This window comes from Leptonychotes weddellii, chromosome 10, assembly GCF_054177405.1.
Source record: "Leptonychotes weddellii isolate Sample4059 chromosome 10, ASM5417740v2, whole genome shotgun sequence".
Lineage (NCBI taxonomy): Eukaryota > Metazoa > Chordata > Mammalia > Carnivora > Phocidae > Leptonychotes > Leptonychotes weddellii.
In genome coordinates this window covers 48,749,115-48,771,614 of record NC_138378.1, presented here as the reverse complement: position 1 = coordinate 48,771,614, position 22,500 = coordinate 48,749,115, and the positions used below count along the sequence as shown (strand labels likewise).

The following is a 22,500-nucleotide window of genomic DNA, read 5'->3' as shown; positions in this document are numbered from 1 at the left end:
TTTGAAGTTTTCCTTTATTTAAAACAGATTAACTGTACCTATAAATGAGGTAAGAACAACATATAAACACTCAGAAAACATAATGTAGGAAATAATAGGGGATCAGGTCATGATCTCAGGGTTTTGAGATGGAGGCCCGCCTTGGGCTCTGCGCTCAGCATGGAGTCTGCTGAAGTTTCTCTCTCCCTTTCCCTCTGCCCCTCCTTGCTCTCGCTCTCTCTCTTTCTCTCTCTAAAATAAATAAATAAGTCTTTAAAAAATAAATAAAAATTAAAAATAATAAAAGACCTGAAGTGAGGCAGTGTGGCAGATACTGTTGCTTAAAATGTATGAAAAATTTGTTATTCATCAGATCCATGATTCTTCACCTTTTAGGGACATGGGACTCTTTAACAATCATATTAAACTCTCTCCCCCAAAAGTGAAATCAACACACTTTATTATACCAGCTTTTATATCTGGAAATTGATTCCCTTCACCTTCAGATTATTAAAATAATCTTTAGTTGTGTCTTCCATGAACAATGTATTGGCTTTTTTCTGGGAGATTTTGAAATTAGCTCACACTATGCAAATGAACCCAAATCAAATTTTATTCTGCTCAAATGAACATTTCAATGGGAAGGCTGCCATTGTGTGGTGGAAGCTGCATTTGCAAACTGGGGCGTGGTCTTGGATGAGGAAATGATCTTTAGCTTGAAATCAATTTAGATGTTTTGGTCTGACAGCAGCAAGTGCTGAAACATCTCAGCTGTAGCTCTGCTGTTGCGAACTAACTCGAATGTCCCCTAGCTTATGTTGCCAGAAGAGGAAATTTGTGTAAAAAAAACACCTGAAATTTTGAAGTTTATTCAAGTTGAAATCATGCAGCATCATTTTTTTTGACCACAACTTCATTAGGTTACAAAGCCTGCGTTGCAGGTCTGGAGGGCATGTGGAGGCTTTGCCAAGTCCTGAGAGTAGATTCCCAATGGACATCCCTAGATGTAGAGTCGGCATTTCCTTCGGAGAAGTGGTTCTTGGTTTGTTACTATGTCTTGGTGGAAAATGACAAGGCCCATTGCCAACCATGCTGTCCATCAAGAACAGGGAGTTAACTGGATTGATGTTGACATAAGATCTGGCATGCCAGGGAGCATGAAATCATCCAGTGGATGAAATGTCATAGAGTGGATGAGGCTGGGGCCAGTCATGCCCATGAAGGATGCATGAGCCATTGGATCATATTCCGATTGTGCCCACTCTTGCTTCCCTACCACCCTCCTCCAGTGCACACCTATAGACTCATCAAAAATCCTTTCTAGGACTGAGAAAAAAAATCCAACATGAGAAACAGGGGCTGGCATCACTGAGAAGAGGGCTTAGGGGTGTTATAACTCCATTCATACGTGAAAAACAGTGCCGAATGGAAATCCTCCCCATGGGCAGAACTTCAAATTGTTTATGTTATTCTGTAAGAAGAGAACTGAAGTATGAATCTATACTAATTCACAAATTGTGGCAAATTGTTTGGACCGATGGTGAGGGATTTGGAAGGAACAATGTTAGGGGTTGACAATAAAGGGGTATGTGGATAGGAATCTAGGAACAGATTCCAAAGGTTCGAGAATATTTGTGTGTGATGTGAATGTTCAAAAAGGCTTCCACAGCAGAAGAGTCTCCTTGGTGTCAGTGGGCATGGTAGCTCAGCTGTGGGTGAGTGTCAGACAGCCTCGTTTCACAGCCTGTATAGTATTTGCCCAGTTGGCCGTGATGGCAGAGATGGGAGCTCTGGAGGGCTGAGTGATCAGTGAGGAGCTAGGGCTGCTGCTATGCAGTGGGGTATGATGTCCTGGGGATGGAGCACAGTTGAGCGCCTGGGACTGCCCTTGTGTTAACACCATTCAGAGAGGAAGTTAATGGAAGAGGATGGTGATCCTTTCTCAGAAGTACCACTAAACAGTCACATACCTCAGAAACGAAACTGTGGATCACCCCAGTGGGGTAAAGAACTCTAACCAACTATGTGCTGGTCAAATGTAAAATGAGGTTGGTAATGAAAGAAGGAAGTCATATATGTGCCAACCATGACCATATGGGAAACAAAGAGTTTGGTTTCTATCTGTATTTCCCTTCTTTTGGGTTATATACAATAATATATAACATATTTATAAATACACGAAATACAGATATATATTCTCTTATTATATATTAGTCAAATATTATATATAAATTATGTATATATATATAACTTGTGGTTTCTCTCACTTCCCCAGCATGGGTGGATTGGGGGTAGTTAAATTATTTAATTTTTTTCCAAACATCACAGAACACCAAGACCTGATTCCCACCCAGTAGGACGAATAGACATCATCAGGAATCCTGGGTTTGGAGCTAGACGGTGATTAACTGACAACACATCGATGATTTCCTTTGAGGAGAAGATGAGTGTATTTCCACTTCTACAAGGGAGAGTTGCATTGAGTTGCATGCTGAGTGGGCACCTTTTTATTTGGAGGTGTTTCGAAGGGAAGAAAAGTGTGGCTATTAGGCACAAGAGAAACATTTTGTGCATATCTATCCCTGAGCCTGGGAAGGAGTGGAGAAACCAGAAACAGGGACGCTTTCCATGGGGCCTCTTTAGACAGCTGGAACTCCTACCTGGGAGGGCCTCTGGTTCCTTTCGCCTGCCGGATTGCCTCAGCTAAATATTCCAATAACCTGACTTGCTCCCTCATAAGCAAAACAAAACAAACAAAAACATGACAAGCCATGCAATAAGACACAGCATTCACAGAGAACAAGATTAGTCTGAAAGAGTTGACAAAAGAATACTTGGATTTAAAAAAAATATATATATATTAAGAGTTCTAAGGAAATTCAAGTGTAGCACAAGGGAGACTTTTTAAGAATTAAAAAATATGGCTTTCCTACTACAAAAATCAATAATGAATGGAAGGAGTGGATGGGTGACTCTTGACCTAAATTAATGGTATGGGGCATAAAATGTAAGAAATAAATCAAAACACTCAACAAAAATATAAAGAAGTATTAGTCATAAAAACCAAGTTTATTATTAGACTTTCTGTATGCGACGCTGGAAGGTATCAGAGGACAATCTAATGAATGAAGAAGGATGAAGATGTGACATAAGAATATTTTTACCCAGCTGACACCTTTTAGGGAGAAAGAAAAATATTAGGGAATGTACTAGATTTCAGTGAATGAATCACCCTTGCAACAAATTTGAGGTAAATAACCAAAGAGTATACTACTCAGACAACAAATGTACCAGGGTAGAAAAGTTTTAGCTTTAATTTAATATAATTTAGAAGTCATTTTATTTATGGTTATTGCTTTTTGTGCCTTGTTAGAACTCCAAAGTCTTAAAGACAGTGTCCGATGCAACTGCCAGAATATGTATTGTCTTATTTTTTATGGTGAGAACTGTAGTCTAACTAGAATTGTATAGGTTGTGTGGTAGGGATCAAATTTCATCTTTTATCATTGGAATTTCCTATAATTGGCTACCTTTTTTTCCGTACTGTTTAATGACCTCTACCACATTTATTAAATATTCTTAGAAAATAAGTACTAAAGTTATAACACAGTACTTTTTTTTTTTTTTAAAGATTTTATTTATTTGACAGAGACACAGGGAGAGAGGGAACACAAGCAGGGGGAGTGGGAGAGGGAGAAGCAGGCTTCCTGCTGAGCAGGGAGCCTGACGCGGGGCTCAATCCCAGGACCCCAGGATCATGACCTAAGCTGAAGGCAGACGCTTAACGACCGAGCCACCCAGGCGCCCCATAACACAGTATTTTGTGGAGATTCAAAGATAGCATATTCTTTGATTAATATATTTATTATTTTGAAAATGTATCATGATTGAGATAGGTGAGAGATCAATTTAGACAACACAATTTCTGCTGAAGCCAGTAGCATTAATAATGTGTTAGACTCCCTTAGATAGATTATGCAGTGAATATGAAACTACCAAAAGATATTTTCGAAATAATTTGCAGTAGTCATGTGGAGTATAAGAAAGCACTCCACAGCTGAAAACTTGGAAAGCATTAGGAAATTCTAGTATATTTGTTAATAATTGTTCATTAATAATAATTCAATTATATGGAGTCATAATGATAGTCATAACATGACTATATCCATCCATATCAAAGTCTTCATATGAATGTAACTTCATTAATACAGCAGTGTGACTGATATCTCGGTCTCCGTCTCTTTTGCTTATTAATTCTTTCCTCTATCATCACTCAAACTTTGGTGTTCCAGGCTTTCCCTTTCCAAGTACCAGGGAAAGTGCTTTTCAAGGCTGTTTGTTTCATAATTTCTAAAAGCGCATTGGCCAAAGTCATATAGTCCAGATTTAAGGGGTGGAGAAATAGACTCCACCATTTTACGAAAACAGTAGCAAGATCAAATTGCAAAGAGCATTGTGCAGAGAGGAAAATGGGAATTTGGAGCCATCTGGGGAGCTACCAAATTCATTGTATTGGTGCGGTACTTTTTGCAGCATTCGATCCATAGAAGGCACTCAATAAATGTTTGCTGCCTAACTGACTGACTGATTGAATGAATCAATGAATGAATACTGTGAAAGTAGACACTCATGTTTCAAATTGAAGAATAACTTTACATACAACTACTTTTCTTCTTTTAAGACTTGGTGCTTTGAAGTGGTAACATGCTTAGCTGTTTAAGTTATGGCCACTCATTCTTATTTTAGATTAAGAAAAGCAATAAAAAGCATCCACATTTCATCACGGCAAAGTGTTAGACTACATAACAGACTTTTGCAGGTTAGAGGTTTTAAACATCAAAACGATGAGGAAGAAACAACTTCAGCATTTTGTTGGTAAGGGTAAAAATGGAATCCATAGTATCAACTGGAAGATATTTTTTTCCCCCTGAAGAGGAACAGATAGAATGGCATATGCTTTTCTAAATGTGGAGCTGCTGAGTGCTGAGTACAACCAGCAGAAGAGTAGCAATTAGATGACTCAGCTTCGAAAATGCTCCTTAACTATGCTATACAAAGTCAAGTGGTCTAGAATGAAATAGAGTGAAAACCATAGTTAAGACACTGTATTTATTTCAGGGTTCTGTTTTTTGGCTTTTGTTTTTTACTGGGTACCTGGGTTAGTTTGATTCACTAAAAAGCTTTTTTTGCTTAAGAAGTCACGATAGGTTTTTTTTGGCTCCTGTTCGCGATGTGGCCTAGAAATTAAAGAGACTGTATTTCCCGTCATCTCCAACAGATGCAACAGTTGGCTTACCACAGAATCGCTCCTCAGAAAAGGTTTTCTAAAGATACGAACTGAAACTTTCTGTGTGGCACTAGGATTGTCAGAGTTGTTCCATTGTCATCTTCACGCGTGCTGGGTTAATGTCTTCAGACATACTTACGAAAGCTGCCATCAGCATCATATTTCTTGGTTCTATGATTAGGTTTCGCAGATTTGGGTACAATTAGCTAGTTTTCTACTTCATCCTACTCTTTTAATTGCTTCACTCTTTTCTGTCATTCACCAACTCTTCTGCCTGGAGGTCAAAATGGGACCAGTTACTAATCAAGGCCAATGGCAACCATGACTGTATTGGGGCATCATGTTTCATCTGTCAAGGGGCATCTATCACTTCTCTCCCTGTCAAAAAGAAAATTAAATTAGACTAATATAAACCTCTATTTTTGCCCTGATTAAAGGCCTATGTCCTCCCTAGGCATTGCCTGACATGATTTTGACTTGTGAAAGACTGAATGTTCTTATAACATCATTTGAAGAGAGTGTGCCTGTCTCCCTGGGTCATTATTCTTCAGAGTCACTTGTTTTTCATGGACTATGGGCTAGATAATCTAGATCTCCTTTGGGGTGTTAATTAAAAAGAGTATCCAAAATTAATCAACGGACTCACTAGGGCGAAGGGGAGCTGTCTGAAGACCTTGAAATATAACATGCTTCTGGTGCAGAGAAATGAGCCTTCGGCTATCGACGAAAAGCAAATAAGTGTACAGACGGCAATGTGACATAAAAATTCATATATATATACAAGTATACACTCATTTTTCTTGTCAGCTTGTCAACTTTAATTATAAAGGTTGATTTGTTATTTGGCAGATCACAACATTGTAGATGTTGGCCATTTGAAAAGCATCATGTGGTCAAGGTCTTAGAATGATGGCATAAGAAGACAATGGATTAGTGATGTGTTTTCAAGTCTGCACTGAACACAAAAATTCTTGCATTGTAGCTGAATTGTAAACACTCTGTGATCCCTTCAAGAAATAATATATTTTATCTACACTAGAATATTGATAATGGATAAAACCTTGGTTTTAGAAGGTGCAATTTTTTTCATCATATTTTGCAGTATTCTTTTTTTTTTTTTTTTAGTTTCTTATTCTAATACATTTGTACTTGGTATTAAGAGCTTTTTTAAAACTGTAGGCTAAAAGTAATCTTTTTAGCAGATCTTGAGTTTTGAACATACTAAGAAATAAATAACTTCCATTCTTTAACTTCAGCAAGCATTAGTTCACTTCTAACTTACAGAATCAAATATCACTTTTGTAGCACTTATTTAGTTAACTACATGGTAGTATCTCTCAACTCCTTGTTGCTCACTTCCACCTGAAGAGTGATCTTCACTGCCAAACCAAAGGTCATGGGTTCTCATCCTGTAACTCAGATTTTCAACATCTTTTTCAAAGTTGAGAGATTAGAAACACCTGCTTTTATCCTTTAGCATTCTAAATGCTGTTTGTCAGATGATACACTTGGAGTACTTATATTCTATAAAGACAGGTACACCTCCAAAGCCTAGTCTTGCCTATAATGGGCAAGAAATGAAGAAGCTGTTCATTGGTCCCCATGAGTAATGTTTGGATCCTGAGCTATGCCTATTGATCCTGAGGTTTGGACTGAATCTGGTATTGGTAGAAATTGCAGAACAATATTTAGTACAATTTTCAAACTGTTGAGATTGTTTAATTACAAAAACTAAGTAGTTTCTTACCTCTAACCTGATTTAGGTTTGCTAAAGATGAAAGAGAAGCAATTAAGGCAAGTCATTCTTTCTACTTTCTCTGGGGAACCAGACATGTATTCTAAGAATCAAATTCCATATCTTTATACTCTAACTTAATGTTACTTATTCAACAACATGATTAAATATAATTTATTTCTAGTAGAAAATATTTACCTAAAGGTTATGAGATATTCCTACTTGATTGTATCAAGAACATTCTACTGAATTATATTTCTTAACTCATTTTTTATTTAATCTTATTCATTCATAAAACTATTTTATGTATCATAATTTAGTGTCAATACGCTTACTATGGACAAGATAGAAATTTGTACAAAAGACAAGAGACATCTCAACCATCAGTTTGAAAGACACAATACAATTTTGTTTTGCTTTGATTTTTGCCTAAATACATTTGGAAAAGCTTTAAAATGCAAAAGGAGTTTTCAAGCCTTTTATAAAATATCCTTTTCTTAAATTCAATATTCTGAATGTTGGCAACAACATGATTTATTAATGATATTCATATTTGTTTCTACTATTTCTTGAGATAATTGATAGTTTAATAGCCTCTTAAGTAGTTTCCCCAAGGACCATGCTCATTTCTACTTCTTTTTACCTTCACTTTGAAAAAAATTCAGTCTAAGTACATTATCTGCTAGATTAGTAACTTCTACCTGTCATTTCAAAGCATAACCTTACAATTAGACCAAACATTCCCAGAATTCTCTCAGCTCATATTTGCCTTCATTCAACAAATATTTACTGAGCTCTAATGTACATGATCTTACAGAAATTACATTCTCTTGGGCACAGGATTTTCCTGTAACTATATGTACTATCATTTAAAAAATAGCTTTTAGCAACAGATAGTCATAAAGGAAGTAGATGTTTTTAAGTCATTCATTGGATATATTTTTGGGATCTACTTAACCAAAACAAATTCATTGTTTGTTAGGTCAGCATTGTTATTCCTACAGCTTCTAGTTAATTTCGGTTCCATCTGAGGCCACTGTTTGGGTAATAAAGGGGAGCACAGAATAATATCTATTTCCAAAGGTCAGAGGGGCATATTCACCACTTGGAATATCCCCTTAATGACCCCTGAGTTGAGTATGTTAAAACTTTTGGAACTATAAAATGTGACTATGGAAAAGAAAGCAACATGACCAGTTGTGTGTGACATATCAGAATTCATATATTCAACCAGTAGTGAAAAAAGAGCATATAAACTGGAGACCACTACATGGGATAATGAAACACCCCAGAAAATGTAACAGGATAGAGAAAATTGTGTTTGCCAGAAACCTCATATGTATATTATCACATGGGATTGCCAGAGTTGGAAAGAACAGCCTCTTGGAATGGGAGAGGATAGTGAGCTATCACAGAACCCATGATCTGGCCCAATAAATTGGCTACCAACTGTCATCAGAGGAGGACTGGTTCTGTTTACCATAGAACTTTCTTTTGATCAGTAGACATACCACATTAAGGTGAGGAATCTAATGGGCATTCCCTATGCAGTGTTAAGTACCTCTTCTAAATAAAATACTGAAGAATTATTTAAAATTACTGTTAGACTTTCCATAGTGCCCATATGTCTCTGTTTGGCCTGGCACCTCAGGACTTTACATTTTTTCCAAATCTTGTGCCATTGTTCAAACAAGTCTTAGAAATTTTCTTTGGAAGTTACTCGTGTGTTCTTTAAAATATTATCATTGATAGCAAATGTATTTTTGAGTACGTGTTAGATTCATTTAAAATTCATTTTAAGCAATAAAATGTCATTTGATCTTGATAAATAAATTTAATAACCAGGCTAACTGATTCACTTCTGGATCAAAAATATAGTACAACTATAAAATAGGGGACTCACAAATAAAGTATAAAGCTACTTCCAAAGAAATAGGGGTTTCAAAATGTTCTAAGCAGAAGTATTATTATAGTGAGTGTATGGTCTACCAAGAAGTTTTCAGTTAGGTCAGTATTTACTTGGATTTAAGATATTGTTTGATTGATTTCATATGTGGTATATTTTATATTGACATTTTGTATTTATATTTATAATGAATTTATTTCCAATAAAGTAAGTTTAATGGGTGATCTTTTACATTCCATAAAATAGTCACTCCAGATTTTGCCTGAAGATTTTTGATCAATGATCTGCTAAGATTAAAAACAATTTTTTGAAGAAACAATTTTAGAACAATCATTTTATACAGAGTTAGTAGATTTAAGGAAATTCTACCCTGCAAAACAGAACAATCTGAAAATACAAATGTATTTTTAAAGGTTAGATATGTTCATTAATAAACAATGCTTATTAAAGCCTTAATATATGGCATTTTTAGAGTATTTTTTTAGCACAAAACTTACTGAACATACATTACCTACTTTGATTCTCATAGTAGTATGGAGGATATTATTAGCACTTTTTACAGATACAATGCTAAAAGATTAGTGAACCTCTTTTACCCTAACCCTCAAAGAAAAGAGACTGGAAAGCAAAGAAGTAGAGTTACAGTCAGAATGGTGAATTTCTGAGTATCTGAAGCACTAAGATTGCTTTAGCAGTGCATGAATACCTGGGATGTTCATACCAGGATATCACACCTTGGTGCAAAAAATCACACATGTTGGAGTATAAGCACACGTAGCAGAGAAATGTAAATAAAATATATATTATGTGCAACATAGGCATAACGATTCTCATCCCAAAGCCTCGAGGAGTATTAACATTTGTTTCTTGCCGTCATTCAAGTACTGACTTATGTTTGGACACTTTAAACTCGTGCTAATTTATAAACTCCCAGTAGGTGCTTCTTAGACTGTATTTAAAATATGAGATTTTTTAAAAAATCAGATACTTACTTAATTGATATTGATCCTAGATCCTTTGCCAAAAATTCCGAGTTGCAGTTGGCTAATCTAATGATTTAGAAGGAATATTTAGTTCAAAAAATTCTCACCAACTTGTACTTATTTCTTTACTATGACCATTGAATAATGAAGAAGTTTTTAATACTGCATAATAAATTGCCAAATTACCAATAAAGTGATGAACTAGTTCAACACAGCTGTAGTTGAATTAATAAATAAAATTAGTATTAATATAAGCACATATGTCTTCACTATCATTTTATTTTTTCAGGCAAATGACTCATCTTGCCTCTTCAAAGAAAAAACCTGCAAACTATTTTTAAAGCTGTAATATTCTTTATTTTCAAAGACCGTATTGACTTTTACAAAATAAGGAACAGATCCACTAGAATATGACAGAAATTGATAACTTTTTGAAAACTTTAAGAAATGTGTAATCCATGTTCACTTCAAAATGAAATTGTGGGGGAGGCAGTTTAAGATGATGGCACGGGAAGATCCTGAACTCACCTCTCCCACAGACACAACAAATCAATAGCTGCATACAGAACAATTCCCTCTGAAAAGAACTTGAGAACTAGCTGAATAACTTCTCTACTAGGAAGGATAAAAAGGCCACATCAAGATGAGTAGGGGAGACAGAGATGTAGTCTCATCAAAAACCCCACCCCTGGCATGGAAAGCACCATTTGGAGAGGTCTCACAAATATGAGCCCCTTCCTGAGGAGCAAGGGGTTTGTGTCCTACCTCAGGCACCTCAACCCTTGAGACCTGCACTGGAGAAACAAGTCCCCAAAACATCTGGCTTTGAAAAACAAAAGGACTTACACCCAGGAGAACCACAGGGTTATAGGGAATAGAAAATCTTCTATTAAGGGCTCCTCACAAGCTCACTCACCATGGGATCCAGTGCAAAAGTAGTAGTTGAAAAAAGAGCCTAGACCATATGTGAAGAAGATTCATTTACAATTTTAAGCATCTGTCAGAGGGGCCAAAGTTTACTGAGCCTCTCTCCAGGGACAGAGGCAGAGACAAGTGCCATGCTTACATTCTCTACCTTCCTAGCACTGGTGCTGGTGGGAGCCAGTTTTGCATTCTCACTCTACCCTGCTAGTGCCCCCCCATGCCAATACTGTGGCCCTGCAAGAGGTGGTAAGAGGGTGCCCCAATCTCTAACCCCTGTCTATGCTCCTGTAGCCTTACCAGAGGCAGTGGACAGGTGCTCCCCTTCCCTCACAAACCCCAAAACCAGCCAGTGCACACAGCCCACACAGAAGATGCCCCTTGAGTGCTGGGCTCTGGTGGCCTGGAAGGATTATGTTTTTGGACCCCATAGGTCTGAAACAATTCAAGAGGCAGTTTGAGAGACAACCAAGAACTGGGGCAAGTTTAAACAATAAGATTCATCACCTAATAGAGCTACCCCTACAAGATTAGTAGAGAGCTGTTTCACTGAATGTATAGAAACAAACATGGAGAGTCAATCAAGATGAGGAAATTGAGGAATATATTCCAGATAAAAGGACAAGATCAAACCCCTGGGGGAAAAAAAAAAAACTTTAATGAAATAAAGATAAGTAATTTACCTGATAAAGAGTTCAAAGTGATGGTCATAGGGGCGCCTGAAATTGAGGAATATGTTCCAAATAAAAGAACAAGATTAAACCCCCCCCAAAAAAAACTTCAATGAAACAGAGATAAGTAATTTACCTGATAAAGAGTTCAAAGTGATGGTCATAGGGGCGCCTGAAATTGAGGAATATGTTCCAAATAAAAGAACAAGATTAAACCCCCGAAAAAAAAAACAAAAAACTTCAATGAAACAGAAATAAGTAATTTACCTGATAAAGAGTTCAAAGTGATGGTCATGGGGCGCCTGGATGGCGCAGTTGGTTAGGCATCCAACCCTTGGTTTCCACTTGCGTCATGATCTCAGGGTTGTGGGATCAAGCCCTGAGTTGGACTCAGCACTCAGTGTGGAGTCTACTTGATATTCTCTTCCTCTCTCTTTACCTTGGCTGCTCTCTCACTCTCTCTCTCTCTCAAAATAAATAAATAAATAAAATCTTTTAAAAAAAGGTGATGGTCATAAAGATGCATATCAAACTCTGGCAAAGAATTGATGAACACACAGAGAACTTCAACAAAGAGAAAATAAGAGAAAGTATCAAACAGAAGTCACAGAACTGAAGAATATAGTAACTGAACTGAAAAATACACTGGGCAGGTTCACATATATTGGAATATAAGCACATACACAGAGAAATGTAAGTAAAATATATATCATGAGAAGCACAGGCATAATGATTCTCACCCCCAATCTGTTGCATTTCTATACACTAACAACAAACTATCAGAAAGAGAAATTAAGAAAAAAATCCTATTGACAAGAATAAAATACCTAGGAATAAATTTACCAAGGAGGTGAAAGACCTGTACTCTGAAAACTGTAAGACATTGAAAGAAATTGAAGAAGACACTAATAAATGAAATGATATTCTATGCTCATGAATTAGAAGAATTAATATTGTAAAAATGTCCATAGTACTCAAAGCAATCTATAGATTCAATGCATTCCCTATCAAAATTCCAGTGGCTTTTTTTCACAGAAATAGAACAAACAATCCTAAAATTTGTGTGGAACCACAAAAGATCCTGAATAGCCCAACCAATCAATCTTGAGAAAGAGCAAAGCTGGAGGCATCATGCTGCCTGATTTCAAACTATATTACAAAGCTATAGTAATCAAAACAGTATGGTACTGGCATAAAAACAGCCACATAGATCAATGGATCAAAATAGAAAGACAAGAAATAAATCCAAGCACATATGGTCAATTAATTTATGACAAAGGAGGCAAGAATATACAATGGGGAAAGGACGGTCTCTTCAATAAGTGGTTTTGGATAAATTGGACAGCCACATACAAAAGAATGAAACTGGACCACTATCTACACCATACACAAAAATAAATGTGAAATGGATTAAAAACTTGAAGGTAGAACCAGAAGCCAAAGTACTCCTAGAGGAAAATGTTGATGGTATGCTTATTGACATTGCTCTGCGCAATGGTTTTTTTGGATCTGACTCCAAAGACAATGACAGTAAAAGCAAAAATAAACAATGAGATTGCATCAAACTAAACAACTGCACAGAGAAGGAAACCATCAACAAATTAAAAGGCAACCCACCGAATGGGAGAAATATTTGCAAATCCTTTATCTAAAATATACAAAGAACTCCTCCAGCTCAACTACAACAATGACAACAACAAAACAATCCAATTTTAAAATGGGCAAAGAATTTGAAGAGACATTTTTTCCAAAGAAGTTATATAGACAGCTAACAGGCACAATGGAAAGATGCTCATCAGTCATCATCAGGGAAATGCAAATTAAAGCCTCACATCTGTCAGAATGGCTAAAATCAAAAACACAAGAAACAACAAGTATTGGTGAGGATGAGGAGAAAAAGGAACCCTTGTGTGCTGTTGGTGGGAATGCAAACTGGTGCAGCCACTGTGGAAAACAGTATAGAGCTTCCTCAAAAAAATTAACAATAAAACTCCCATATGATCCAGCAAATCCACTTCTGGGTATTTAGCTAAGGAAAATGAAATCACTAATTCAAAAATATATATGCACCACTATATTCATCACAGCATTATTTACAATAGCCAAGATATGGAAGCAAATTAATTGTCCATCGATGGATGAAAAGATAAAGAAGATGTGGTATATATACAATGGAATACTACTCAGTCATAAAAATATAATGAAATCTTGCCATTTGTGACAACATGGGTGGACCATGAGGGTATTATGCCAAGTAAAATAAGTCAGACTGAGAAAGGCAATCATATGGTAATATGATTTCACTTATATATGGAATTTCAAAAAACAAAACAAATGAACCAATAAAACAGAACAAAACAAAACTCACAGATACAGAGAATAGATGCTGTCAGAGGGAGTCAGGTACAGGGTGGGTGAAAGGGATCAAGAGGTACAAACCTCCAGTTGTAAGATAAATGTCATGAGGATGTCATGTACAGCATGGCGACTCTAGTCAATAATATTGTATTGTATATCTGAGAGTTGCTGAGAGAGGAAATCTTAAAAGTTCACATCACACACACAATTTTTGTAACTTTGTATGGTGACAGATGGTAAGTAGACTTATCGTGGTGGTTATTTCAGTGTATCCAAATAACAAATCAATACGTCGTATACCTGAAACTAATACGATGTTGGATGTTTATACTTCAAGGAAGAAAAACAACAACAACTGAACTTTGAACACTTATGTTAACTAATGACACAGCAATATTTCAGAACTGTTAGAACTTTAGATTTTATATATTTCTAAAGTTGGTAAAATTAGAGATGCCATGGATATTTAAGCCTGTCCTTTCAAATTATTTCCTAGGCCATCCTCTGTGCTACTATGTAATTTGTAATACATATTTTTACCTAGTTAGTCTTGAAGATTCACCTTTTATTTTGGAGCACAAGTCATTATATGTAATTAAATAGACATAACATATATATTTGTAGATAATACTTTATCCATAATACATAACATAAAGAACATAATGCTATATATAATATATAATGTTTATATAACATAATGTTTTGTTATGATATGGAATACAAAATCAAAATGTAGCACATGTTCGCAAATATACACTCAAACCAGAGGTATTGGTAAAACTTGATAAAAAATGAGAAAGTGAAAATAAAGTCATCAAAAATTCTTGAAAGACATCTTCTAAACTTTCTTTTAATTATTTTCCTAATAAACTAAATATATAAGGAAACATTTCTAGTATAAATCAAAGTTTCAAACCTATATTGACTTTACTGTTTTTAATTTCTCCAAGTAAAAGTCATGATTGTATGGCTTGACATGGGTTTGTCACAGAAATAGAAACTTGAAATCCAAAAAGTCGTGAATATAGTTCAGGGCATTTGGTTAGCATGTATGAAGTATCTGTGTTGTCAAATACGGATTAGAAAGTTTTGAAAGAGTTAATATCTCAAGGATGACAAATTCCTCCCGAAGTAGAATTAAATTGCTTTTTATTTTTTTACTTTTTTTATTTTTAAAGATTTTATTTATTTATTTGACAGAGAGAGACACAGGGAGAGAGGGAACACAAGCAGAGGGAGCAGGAGAGGGAGAAGCAGGCTTCCCGCTGGGCAGGGAGCCTGATGCGGGGCTCGATCCCAGGACCCTGGGACCATGACCTGAGCTGAAGGCAGACGCTTAACAACTGAGCCACCCAGGCACCCCTAAATTACTTTTTAAAAATGAGTCAGCAGTTCCTTAATTCCCTATCTCGTTATTTTGATTAATAAAAAAGAACAGCATAAAATAGAGTGAGAAATGCATACACAAAATTACCAGATCGTTTAGAAGAGATTAGGTGGGCATTCTGTCAGTGTAATCTGATCGAGGCCATGGAGAGTTTTTCTACAAATGCACAAATATGCATATATTTATAAGCTATGTTCTCACACCAGCTTACATTCATACTCATAAATGATTTAAATTATTTTCACTGAGAAATGTGCCTTAAAGACCTATATGGCTTGAATAAGGACTATTTGTAACATCTCATCAAAGTATACATTTATGTTTAAAACAATCTACTACTTAAAATGAGTAATTTACGTACCCATGATTTAGATTCATGAATTCATGTATCTATGCATTCAATCATAGGAGTGCTTGATAATGAAACTGCATTTAAAAAAATTCAACAAGGTTCAATGCTTAAATGCATTGGTGGATATTTGCCACATACTTAGATTTTCAAAGGGACTAATGATTATTTTAAATACATACACATGTGGGGTCTTGCCAAATTGCACATAAACAAGGTAACAAACTGAATCTTAGAAATAACCTACCTATGAGAGGCGCCTAGGTAGGGTGCAGTCAGTTGAGCATCTGACTCTTGGTTTCCACTCAGGTCATGATCTTGGTCTTTACTGGCTCAGGGTCATGAGATGGAGTCCTGGGTCAGGCCCTTTGCTTAGCTGGGAGTCGGCTTGAAGATTCTCCCCCTCTGCTCCTCCCCTCATTTGCCTGTGTGCACTCTCTCTCTCTCAAATAAATAAATAAATCTTTCTAAAAAAATGAAGAATATCCTATCTACGAAAACAAGTAACTTGAATCTTACTACATAATTATTCTCTCTATTGCCTTTCTTAGAGTATAAAACTAACAGCAAATTTTACTTCTCTGTGAGGGACACTCTACTTTGTCCTGACTAGAAATGGATCAACAGAGCAAGTCATTTCTCCTTTCTACTTAATCCTGCCCCAATCATTTCTGAGGAAGAATACCTTTTCCTTCAAAATACATTTGTAATGAAAGAATGCATTATTTTAGAAGGGATGAGCATATGAAAAGGTAATTTGACTAGTTTTTGAATGAAAATGAGATCAGTGCTAGCTATCAGGGAAAACCATGTCTCTGTTTCTACTAACCTTTTAATGTAAACTGTTTACTTGTGGCAAACTTAGAAAACAGCACTGAAATTCTATGCAGTGAATTAGACTTGACCAATTTTTCTTCTGAGTGATGCTTCCTCTTGGAGAGGGCAAGTCAGCCAGAGTAATTCTGATGAAAAGCAGCCTGAATGACACATGGTAACTAGACTAACATTTGTGCTTGGTTTCTACAGACAGGTGAGAAAATGAAAGGAAATTTAAAATTAATGCAATTTTATATAAAAACTGAAATTATGTAATCTCTCTTTAGGGATTGTTATAGGCATTAAAATATACTCACCTTTCACCCAGAAAAAAAATGGGGATTTTTAAAAATGTCTTTGAATCAACCTATTAAAAGTAAATTAAAAGAATTTAAAAAATGCTCATAAATGTCATGGCTTATTTTAATGATAATCTTTCACCTATAATATGTGAGGATAACAAGTTTGTATTCATACAAAGGTGTTAATTAATGAATGGCAAACCTTTGCCAATTATTGACACATTCTTCTCTAATCCTGTTATGTGAAAGATTCTAATGAAGTCATAGTTTATTACTAATGATACACTTTGGATTTTTTTTAACTGTGAGATAGGGATTAAAATAATTTATTTGGTTTCAGCTCCTTTTTAAATCACAGCAAGTAAGAAAGCTGCATATTGTCTGCCACACTGTAGGCTCCAGGGCAGGTCATAACCTCTGCAGGCAAATTCAGGACCTGGCCCTTCACACCTGGGTGACTTCAGCTTTGAACCTGCACATCAGTCCATTCCTCCCCTGGCAACAAAGCTGTTGGCCAATTATCTCTGAATAAGAATTGTATCGGATCTTAATTTTTAGTAACAAATTCTGATAGTTTGTGAAAAAACAAACCAAAACCAAAACCAAAAAAAAAAAAAAACACAAAAAAACCCCACAAACGAAAATGAAAGAACAATCCTTCTGTCTTTCTCAGACTGTTTCTTTCTAGAGCCAAGGGATGACATAACCCATTCAACACGTACGATGAATGGAAACATTAACACATTATTTATGTTCTCAGCCTCTGTGATGGTATCTCCTTCATCAAGAGAACTCACTCAACTGAGATTGGACACTGTCTTCCAGCCCCTGGCTCCACAAATCCAGGAAGGAAAAATTTTCACAAAACTCTGAGAATATCTGTAAGTTGTCAGTTCTATCATAACTAGAATCAATCCTCTTTTTAGAAAGTAGGTTTATAATTGCAGTTCTGGAAAACATAATACATGTATCTCCTTTCAAATAAAATCATAGACTTCTCGAGAGGTCAGGATGAACACAGCTCTGATGTATCCTTTGGGGACAGCGTGTTCATGTTTCCTAAGATTTGAGCATTGTCTTGAGCAGTTTTCAGAATAGAGCCACTTAAAGACCAACAAAACCCATCATAGACTTAGTTATTGTTCACATGGTTTCCCAGTCTGTGGGGGGGGGCTGGCTTGAAGTTTGTAGATAATTGTTCTGTAAGTCGACCCTGTGACAAGTTTGAGAAAGGAGAACATTGCTAATGCTTGTGTCTGCGTACTAAGTAATTTGAGTTCCGATGCAGGCGAAAGCCTTTTTCTGTCAATATTTGGAAGTCTCCCTTCTCCTGATCTCCTTTCCTGTGGTGCCCTTCTCCTCACAGTCTGTCCTACAACACAGTGACATTCTGCCAGCCCTTTTGTTTCTGCACCATTCCAGAAGCTCTCTAGAAAGGTGCAGGAATGATTGGCAAAGATGCTGACACTCTCCCGTCCCTACCCTCTTCCTTACTCCTTGTTTTTATGCCCACTTGGGGGAAAAGCCATAGGTGTAAGAGATCCAGGTCCAGAGGATAAGCTGGAGGCTGGATGCAGGAGCTGTACCTCGCTATTGCCTCGAGTAAGCTTGCCACCAAAAGTGAGCATCACGACAGAGGCTGGGGCACATCTAGAAATGAAAGCTGTGCCTTAAGGAGCCCTCGGTGAAGAGGGACTGTCACTGGTTTTTCTGACAGAGCCTCTGTTCTGTGGCAAAAGGACACCTGCTCAGAGGTTGCCAGGGGAGGAGGGAGCTGCTCTCTTGCTCCTGGCTGGCGGCATATGTTCCCTATGTCCCAGTGACGGGCATGACCAAAATAGACAGAGGGATGGCAAGGAGAAGCCCGCTCACTCCCCTGTCACATCCATCCAGACTGTTCATCTATCATTTCGACCCGGAAGCACATTCGCATGATCCCACACCCAGGTTGTATCCCTGGCTTTGAGGGTGACCTACACCCACAGCTCAGTGTCCAGCCCATTGCCTGGTGCACGGGACCAGCCACACTTTGTCCAGCTGGCTGCCGGCACAGGACTGTCTCTCATTGCCACTTACTAGTAGGCCCAGCAGCCGAGCCCCACGGTGTTGCCTGTTGAACCAACGAGAAAACAGCTTTGGTAGCTTGCCAGAGGCCAGACAGATGGCAGAAGCCGAATGGAGAAGGGAAGCCGGGTCTATGAGACACTGCTCTAATCCTGGGCACCACCGCTCCCAGTAAATACATGTTGCCTGAAAGAATTCTTACACTTAAACTTGAACTTCATCATTTAGTAAGTGGTGCCACACATCGTTTCTCAAACGGCCCTCCAAACCCCCTTTGAAGTAAATATGAACTTTGCTTCATTGTAGAGTTGGTAAGACTAAGACTGGTAGATGTGGCTTGTCGTGCTGGAGCCCCAGTGAAACAGGGGGCCGCTTCTGATGAAAGTCAGAGTCTTCATCACTCAGGAATGCCTCTGCTGTAGCTCTCCGTGTCCTTGTCCCGACCACCCAGGCCCCCAGAATGCTGATCCTTTGCTCTTCCCAGAGGGTGGAGTCGGAGGAAGGCATTTTCAGTGCCTTTTATGGTGCGGCTGGGCAATTTATACAGCCGATGCCTTTGGTTCCAGAAAGGTGCATCATTCATTCACCCATCAGGAAATATTTATGAACCCCAAGCTACATGCCAGACACTGCACCAGACAGTGGCCTGCGACGCAGGGGAAACCAGTAAGCCCATAAGAGACTCCATTGCCTATCCCCTTTTCTCAAAATGGAATAGTAAACTAAGTCTTTCTAAAGGCTTACTTTCCACTTTTACGACACATTGCCAAGCAAATCTTTCAGGCTCTATCCCGTCTGGGCTCCACCTCCTTTACCTCCTCACCCGTGTAGAATACCTCCGACCCTGAAGATCTGGGCAGCTGGGTGGAGGTGACCTCAACCAAGGGCGGGAATATGATGGTCTGCAGGAGCGGCCATGGAGCTCCGTGCTCTGAGCTGGATCTGCTACTTGGAGCCCCAGCATGTTGGGCATGTTCTCGAGGATGTTTTCTGAGCTATGACACAAGAGTGTCCTGAAAGAGTTTATTTAAAGGTGACACGAGATAATCCTTCGAAAAGATTTAGCACAGAGTTAGGCACCAGGGAGCACCTAGGAAATGCTAGTATTGCTCTTTCCCGTGGTTTCAAGGTAAAATGCAGTAATGCATGTAAATAAAAAAATCAATACAATATTAGTGGCATTATCAAACTGTAGACCAAATAAACCATTAAGATACGAGAATGTTAAAATTTCTGAAAAAAATATCAGGATCTAATAATCAAAATTCTTGTAGCACTCGCTTTGTTAAAAATTGAATACCTGTTGTAGTTTCACAAAACGGGGTGACTATGTTTCAAGGATGCTTTTTTGCATGCTGCTGCTGTCTTATTTACTTAAGGAGAGATTAAGTAAGTGTTAAAGTGGACCAACAAGAAGTTCTATTATTTTTGTAATACTCATTTTTAAAACCTCATGTAGGTTCTTTGCTCTGGGACCAAAGCAAAAAAGGTCTGCTATTCTAGAAACCTAAAAATGGTACATCACCGTAAAAGAGAACAGTTGCTTCTTTCAGAATTACACCACTAGATGACAAGTAGAAAAAGCACTATATATGTATATATTTTTATAATCTCTTGATGCCTGAATGAGTTCTTGGCATGACAGCAGCATCTGATCATTTAATATGTAATTTAAAGGTTTCCATCATTTTCTTTTCTCAATGACCTCTTTACTTTGAAAAATGTGAACACAATCTGATCTGAAGAAGACACTTTAACATACAAGTTAACCTGCTTTCCCATTTCACTCAGAGGACGTTATGGGATTCTGGTGACGAGGCTAGGAAACAAGAGATGGGTCCTGTGTTCTGCAGACTGAAGCCTATGAGCAGACAGGTGAGCACTCCCTCCATCGTACTTATTTCTGTCATGCTGTTTTGGGACACACATTTGGAGTTTTTTTTCTAAGTGGGTGCATATTTTTATGCATATCTCATCAGTGGGATTTCACAAGTTGAAAGAAAATATTAAAAACATTTTAAAAAAGAAATCCCATGACAGTGGAGACATCATATTTTGAATATTCTTTGCATCTAATCCAAAAATATATCTTTCTTGGGATGCTCTCTGTTTGACTTTGCTGAAGTCAGGGGTATTTTGGGGAGATGAAAGAAGAAAACCCAATTGAAACACCACCTTACAATATCGTAGTGAACGGCAAGAAAAAGAACAATTCTCTAATAAGTTTTTAGAGATATTTGGTAATCACGAAATAATAAAATTGTGTCCATTTTGATTTTTGAAATCAGTTTTTGTTTTCTAGATCTTTTCTACAGAATATAATTCATTAGTAAAATAAGACCCTCAGTACTTTTTAGAAAAATTATTTCAATAGCAAGTTTGTTTGACTTTTTTGTTTGTTGATATCTTAAGTTGACTCTGACTCACGGAACTAATTAATTTGATGTCTCAGAAACACGACCGTGGATTATTAGCTAGATATTTAAACAAGTGTTTTAATGTTCTCATCGTTTTGTTCTTATGCTTTGCCTCAAACTGATCATAGTATGCAATTGTTTTAAAGAAAAAAAAAATTTTAAATGCAATGCTGGAGATTAAATCTCATCCTTCATTTATAGATTTCTGGAATAGAGTTTACTGTTAGAAACCAATTGTGTTAGTTTATAGAAGTTTTCTCTTCATTATTTCATTCCTTGGTTAAGCTTTAACTTTTAATATTTAATCATTTAAAATGTAACTCTTAAGTGACAACTGATGAAAATATTTTAACACTGTGTATCAATTTCTGAATTCCTCCAGCAGATAGCAACGACTAGCTTACACTGAAGATTTCTCTCTACCTCTAAGAGAATATATGTTCAGTCGCCGCGCCATGTGAAATACTACAATTGGAACCTATTCTACATTCAAATAAATAAATTATTAATACTCTCTGCTGCTGTTAAACAAGCATCACATTTGCGGCATTGAAATTCTGATTTGTCAAGTATTGGGGGATGTAACTATATTAAACAATGTGTCTATGCGAGGGGGAAAATATTCTTTAGGAGGGGGATCTTAATCAGTTTCACGCTGAGCAAAAGAAAATTGTAAACTATGCATTAAAAGAAGATTTACTGAAAGTTATTTTTGCTAGATCCACTGCATTCTAATTCACGGCTACCCTTTTGCTTTCAATGATAATATACGTAATCTTCCAGCCACATTCATGAGCAAAGTTTGATGTGGATTTACACTTGTGGAGCTACATTACAATTGGTAGATTTAAGGTATTATAAGATGAGTTTTTGGATTTGTTACAGAGGTATGGAGCCCCTCAGATACAGGCAGATAGGTTTTCCAACATATGGCAACCACCTTATTATAAAACAAAACAGTGTTAAATCAAAGTACCTGATTACGATTCGCGAGCGCCATGCAGCTCCGATAGCCAGGCTTATATTTAATACCTCAGAAACAATATCATTTATTTTTCTGTCTTCTCTTATCCCTAAGTTATTGGGTTTGTAGGCTTTGAAACCTTAAGCAAAAGGATAAAATACAAATTATAGAAAACATTGGAGTATGGAGAAATCAAATTACATTTTCCACAATCCTGAAAAAGATGGTTCACATTCCTCTTGTGCAGTCTGGGCGAATCCCCATTACCAGAGAGCTTTCGAGGGGATAATTAGTAGTCTTTGGGGTACACGGAGAGCATTCATATTGCGCTAGGAATAGTCAACTGCACTAAAGGGTTAAT

General features: G+C 37.0%; 1 long non-coding RNA gene across 1 annotated transcript in view; it reads left to right on the top strand.

Moving 5' to 3' along the window:
• LOC145723869 (uncharacterized) overlaps positions 1 to 22,089 on the top strand; it is a 100,555-nt gene extending 78,466 nt beyond the window's left edge. The window contains exons 2-4 of the long non-coding RNA XR_014149217.1: positions 17,455 to 17,575; positions 20,550 to 20,633; positions 21,561 to 22,089. This is a non-coding gene — a long non-coding RNA (uncharacterized LOC145723869). The remainder of the gene's footprint in view (positions 1 to 17,454; positions 17,576 to 20,549; positions 20,634 to 21,560) is intronic.
• Positions 22,090 to 22,500: the final 411 nt, after the last annotated feature.